Below are 6,826 nucleotides of genomic sequence, written 5' to 3'. Positions count from 1 at the left end.
ATGGCACCTCACAAGAACTCAGCCGAAAACTCAACCTTTCACGCATTCCCTTTAGGCAAACAGTCCTTTCTCCAAAGTTAACATTTTCTTGACTCCAAAACATTCGAGCCCTCTCTATCAGGAGTTGGGCTGCTAATCTCAAAGCCAGTGGTTCAAAACCACTGGCATCTTCCTGGGAGAAAGGCTTTTAAAGAGTCCAGTCTTGGAAACCCACAGGGCCAGTTTGAAGTCTGACGTCAACCTGCTTTCGTCGTTCCAGTCTTTTCCATGCTTCTCCTGCCGCTTCTCCTTTACCAGTGTCTGTGGAAGGCACGCCCGTGCACTCCTCAGCCACGCGCCTCTACTTTACCCAAGCCGAGTCCACTTCAGAGTCCACTTCACGCCGTTCCCTCTCCCTGAAATGTGCGCCCCTCTTCCGCTTGCTGGTGGGCTCTCGTGCACTCAAGTCCAGCTCGAAGCGCTGACTTCCACAAACACCTCTTCCTTGCCGCTTCAAAGCCATTGCTTTCACAGACCATTGCTTATGTTTCCACCTGGCAATTCTATTATGCCTTGTAATAGTTTCATTCAATTATATTTTACAAGCTTGTGCATTTCAGGTTCCTAAGTTTTTTTTTGGGGGGGGGGTAGGGATGGTGTTTTATTTACTGTAATGGTGCCATGTGCATTAAAAAGCAAGATGAAAACCCATTTCCACCAAGTCAATTCTGACTCATTCCACCAGTGGAGCTTCTTGCGTTTGAGTTGGCTCCAACTCTTGGCAACTCTAAAGGACAGAGGAGAACTATATATATATATATATATATATATATATGGTTGCTAAGACTATATATCTATGTGGAAGCAGACAGCCTCAACTTTCTTCTGCACAGTGACTGGTTGGTTTGAACCAATGTCCCTGTGGCTAGCAGCCCGAGGAGAACTATATATATATATATATATATATATATATGGTTGCTAAGACTATATATCTATGTGGAAGCAGACAACCTCAACTTTCTTCTGCACAGTGACTGGTTGGTTTGAACCAATGTCCCTGTGGCTAGCAGCCCAACACGAACTCTACTATGCCACCAGGGTGCCTTTATACTTACTGAATGCTCACTTCCATCCAGTCAATTCCAACTCATGGAGACCTCCTAGGGCAGGGTGGAACTTTCGCCCCTGTGTGTTTCTCAGACTAACACTTGATGGCACTAGAGAGTCTCATCCTTCTCCCAAGGATCCGTTGGTGAATTTGAACTGCTGACCTTGTGATGGAGCAGACCAACTGATAACCACTACGCCATACTTACTGAATAGGGAAATGATGATAAAGGAAGATCACCATTGGAGTCTGGCTGTCCAGAGCCCAGCTAGGCTAGCCTGGGGAGTAGGAGGCTGCATGGAAATCTTGGGGCAAGATGTTAAACATTGGCCCTGAATTGGGCGATCTGGGATGCATACACTAACCCAACCAAACTCACTTCCAACAAGTCAGTTCTGACTCATAGCAACACTCTGAACTCATAGCAACACTCTGAACTGCCCGCGTGGGCTTCCGAGACGGTGAATCTCTGTGAGAGTAGAAAGCCTCCTCTGTCTCCCTGGGATGCACAGAATCTCCGGGGAAAGTGGGCGTCTCAGTCCCTGAGAGGAACTATGGGCACAGCCCAGGGATGTGTGAACCCTCCCCTTTCTCTAAAGAGCACGAAGGGAGGATCTTGAAGGCATGTCGTATGTATTCTGATGTGTGTCAAGAAAAAACAAGATAAAACTTGGGAGCATTTGAGTTTCATCACACGAGTGTGGGGACTTATACCCTGGCAATACCATTTCTCTTCCAAACGGTCATTGATTTTGACATGTCTTTGGTTTCACCCCAAGACAGTTTCATGTTCCAAGTGATTTTGATGACTAAGACTGGGGTCACAGTAATCTCTTAATTATGGGGCCGAAGGGCTCAATAATGTTTAGTGGGCACCACACAATGCTGGAGCCTCATCTTTCTTCAAAGATACTTTCTTTTATCGCTTGCTGATATTTTGTCTTAGTTTTCTCAATGGAAATTTGGAAATAATATCCCATTTCCGATATTATTCCAAGAATATGAATTTGGCAACAATAAGTGTACCAACAAACCAAACCTTTCCCCCCCAACACCCCAAACAACAACAATATCAAGCCCATTGCTGTGGATTCATTTCAATGCAGGTGATCCCAGGGGGAGCCATCCCAACTCATCGTGATCCCAGTGAGAGCCATTCCAACTCATGGTGACCCCGGGGAGAGCCAGTCCAACTCATGGTGACCCCAGGGAGAGCCATCCCAACTCACGGTGACCCCAGGGAGAGCCATCCCAACTCACGGTGATCCCAGGGAGAGCCATCCCAACTCACGGTGATCCCAGGGAGAGCCATCCCAACTCACGGTGATCCCAGGGAGAGCCATCCCAACTCATCGTGACCCCAGGGAGAGCCATTCCAACTAACTCATGGTGACCCCAGGGAGAGCCATCCCAGCTCACGGTGACCCCAGGGAGAGCCCTTCCAACTCACAGTGACCCCAGGGAGAGCCAGTCCAACTCACCGTGACCCCAGGGAGAGTCATCCCAACTCACGGTGACCCCAGGGAGAGTCATCCCAACTCATGCTGACCCCAGGGAGAGCCATCCCAACTCACGGTGACCCCAGGGAGAGTCATCCCAACTCATGCTGACCCCAGGGAGAGCTGCACCATAGGGCTTTATTGGTGGTAAATTTCTGGAAGCAGATTGCCTGGTCTTTTTTCTATGGTGCCTCTCGGTGAATCTGAATCTCAAACCCTAGGTTAACAGTTGAGGACTACTGAGTACTTGCGGACCTGTGCTCAGGTGTTTGGTTCCATGAGCACTCACTGAGCCATACTTGTAAGGTTGAGAGTTTCCCGGAAAAACGACCACCGCCTTAGGGTAAGTTAAATATGAAGTCGCATATCTGGCCCTTGTCTTACCACATCGTATACCTGCACCCGAAGCCAGCATTGTTGTTGTTGTTAGGTTGCATTGAGTCGATTCGGACCCATAGCGACCCTTTGCACAACAGAAGGAAACACTGCCTCGTCCTGCACCGGCCTTACAATGATTCCTAGGTTGAGTTCACTTTTGCAGCCATTGTGTCAATCCATGTCATGGAGGGTCTTTCTGGTTTTCGCTGCCCCTCTGCTTTTCCAAGCATGGTGTCCTTCTCCAGGGACTGATCTCTCCAGACAACATGTCCAAAGTCCGGAAGACAAAGTCTCGCCATCCTGGCCTCCAAGGAGCACTCTGGCTAATTCAGATGAGTTTGTCCTTTCAGTGGTCCAGGGTACTTTCAATATTTTTCTTCAGCACCACGATGCAAATATATCGATTCTTCCTTATTCGATGTCCAATTTTTCATAGGCATGTGAGGCAAATGAAAATACTAAGACTTGGGCCAAGCACTCCTTAGTCCTCAAAGTAACATTCTTACTTTTCAACACTCTAAAGAGGTCTTGGGCAGCAGATTCACCTATGCAACCAACAATATAGGGCACATTGTCTTCTGTTGCTCTTCTTGGCTCTTCTTGGGGAGAAGGTTTGCCTGGCTCTGCGTTCTTCGATTCCCTGGATACCTAATTTCTACACCCTGGTGACACATTGCACTGCTAACCTCACGGTCTGCAGTTCAAAACCACCAGGTACTCCCCGGGAAAAAGATGAAGTTTTCTACTCCCACAGAGAGATACAACCTTGGAAACCCACTGGGGCAGTTCTACCCTGTCCTATAGGGTGGCTAAAATTCAGCATCAATTCAATGGTAGTGAGTCTGGGGTGTGTGTGTGTTTTGGTTTAGAGCCCCATTTTGCTCAGAAAAGAGTAGTCGGTGGCTGCATTTGGTCTAGATACAGCGGCATTCTGTACAAAGGATACATCAGGCTTCCTCCCGACAACCCAACTTCAGTGGGAATCCAAACCATCCTAGAGACTGCACTGAGCCTCAGAGCCTGTCTCTGTTTCTAAGTGGGGGATGCCTTTTCTCAAGGCTGTGCTCTACCAACAAACCAAACCAAACGATAAGCTTAGGGTGAGAGTGGTGCCCCTGCCTTCTAGCTCATCACCACGTGGTTTCATGAGCAAGGGGCTTCATCAAGTAAATACGGATTCTCTCAGCATAAGTTAAATTCATACTAGAGTACAAATTCTAGAATCCTTGGAGATGGGTAGATTTCTACCTTTTCTGAAAAGCCATAGGCGGATCTTGTATCTCACTTAGTTTGAAGGGCCAGGAAGCCAGGCTCCTCTTGACGGTGCAGAACCACGGCGCCTTAGGCACTGCTTTCTCGGAGACCTGGATGCCATCTTTGGGGCAACGGCCAGCGATTCCTCGAGGGAACCAGTGAGAGCTTGGCATTCTGGAGTTCTACCATGAGGAGAAACCCCTTTATACTTACTGGAGAGGAGGGACTCCACTGGCTCCTGCTAGTACCCAGAACAGACCACATCTGAGCCCTCTGTGTGGCCGCTCCTGGCAAGGATGGCAGCCTTGGGAGCCCTGTGGAGCAGCTCTACTTAAGGTTACAGAGTCGCTTTGAGTTGGAAGCAGCCTGATGGCAGGGGGTCTGGGGCACAGCACTGCCATTCAGACTACCGCCTACAGAATAAAGCCAACACTTGGATTAACAGCAACAGCCATAGAGATCGCATGGCAGATATTTCATGTCTCACTACAATCTCCTTAGAAGCAGGTCAGCTTGGTGACATCAACAACCAGGCCCATCGCCACTGGTGACTCTGTTTTCTTGGAAACTCCAACCCAACCCAACCCTATAAGACCGACTAGAACGGCTTCTTTGGGTTTCCGAGACCGCACATGATTATGGGGCAGACAGCCTCATCTTTCTCCAACAGAGCAGCCGTGGTTCGAAGCACAGCCTGTACAGTTAGTAGCCCAAAGGTATATTTAGCAGTTAGCAGCCCAAAGGTATATTCCATGGCACCAGCGAGACTCCTTCGTTATTTGAAAGTTTCTTTCAAACACATCACCCACCAGGAACAGTACTGGTCTTGGAGCAATTTGGACATCCATCCCTTGGCTCTCTGTGAGCCAAGGTTAGCAGATGGCTTGACTCTCCCTCAAGTTCAGGGGAAGATTATTCATGAGGGCACTTTCCCCAGAGCCATGGAAGCACATTTCATGGACGTGGAGGTGAACACTGGTGCTGGTATCCTCTGTTCTCACATCGCTGTACCCACATGCAAACATTCCGCACTGTGTTCTGCCCTGCACTGCAGAGATACTGGATAATGACATCCCGCCCGTAGTGGAGGCAGGAAAAGGTCAAGAAAACACTCCAGCTTCCAGCAAGAAGCTGTGAGAGGCATTTGGAGTTATGGGACCTTAAGTCTCTGGGCATAAGCTACGCAAATAGAATTCATACTGGCAAAGAATTTCCTGCCTTTAAGTTCACCTTCATGTGTGCCTGAGCTTGTGTGGATGAGTGGCTAAGGAGGAAGAGGAAGGGAGGGAGGGAGAAGACAGTGGCAGAGATCAGGAGAGAGAGGACTGAGAAGGGGTAACGGGCAGTAGAGCTAAGGGAGCAGCCCGGTAAAGCTGAGCGAGGATACAAAGGAATGAGGGCGGGCACAGGAGGTCCTCATGAATAAGATCCTAAGGAATGAGGGAACGTGTGAGGGTGAGAAAGATCACAGTGGAGAAGATGGAATGATGAGGGTGAACAGAAAAATGGGGGGCATGGTGGTAGGGCCAAAGAAGAAAGAGAAGTTAATGAGGCACACCTCATTTAATATGCTTCTCTCGATTGTATTTTGAAGAAGTTTTTCCTCCCAAGTTGAAGGTCTTTGGCAACCCTTGGCTGATCAAGTCCATTGATGCCACTTTCCCCAACAGCATGCTCTCCCTTTGTTTCTCTGTGGCACCCTTGGGTCATTCGCACAATCTCCCACAGGTTTCTCATCATGCTATTGAGCACCGCAGAGTCCAGGGTTGACCTACCGTTTATCCACGCAGGGCAACCAGATGGGAGAAGGAGGAGGATTTACAGTCTCGGAACCCTCTACAGTGTCGCAGTGAGTTGGCATCGATTCAAGAGCAGTCAGTTTGGGGTTTCATTTTTTGGGAAACAACAACAACAACAGCAACAAAACACAAACAAATGCATGTGACTCGCTTTACTGCAGTGCTCACATCAGGGTGGCGGTCTGGTGTCGGCCCTGCCATACCCCCAGGTGTGCCTGCGCCAGGCAGACAAGAGGACAAGTGAAAGGGAAACGTGGCCAAGAACCAGGCAGGACACATACGATGTCCGCTGGGCATTCTCACAAATCACTTTCCCTCCCAGGTTTTTCACTACTATGCATTCTGCCCAAGACTGCCTACTTCTCAATTAAGATATGCTAATAAGGCTGACCGGATACCATACTCACCAAGCCTGATAAGCAGCGGAGTTTCTCTTTGGGTTGGGTGGGAGGACGGTTATCTTGTCTTCCTGCGCCGGCGTTTCTTATTGGCATTCCTCCTGCACAGGCACAGAATGGCCACATATTGTTCTAACTAATATTTATTTTAGTCTAATATGCTTTCATTGCTGCTGAATGGACTATAAATGGCTCACTATAAACACCATACTTCTCCATTTGTTTCAGTTACCTGGATCAAAAGTAATATGCACATGAATCTTCTTAGTAATGGATGCTGTAATTCTGGTCTACGTATTTGTGACCAAACATACTGATGCTCCGGGAGGTGGAGCGTCTTACCTGTTGCCATGGAGGCAACTTCGGCTCAGAGTGATGCTGTCGGACAGAGTGGAACTGTCCCATCAGGTT

Source organism: Echinops telfairi, unplaced genomic scaffold (genome assembly GCF_000313985.2).
Source record: "Echinops telfairi isolate 266 unplaced genomic scaffold, ASM31398v2 ScPeMD7_1957;HRSCAF=2489, whole genome shotgun sequence".
Classification (NCBI taxonomy): domain Eukaryota; kingdom Metazoa; phylum Chordata; class Mammalia; order Afrosoricida; family Tenrecidae; genus Echinops; species Echinops telfairi.
The sequence above is the reverse complement of the archived record's forward strand: the minus strand, read 5'-3'. Positions refer to the sequence as shown.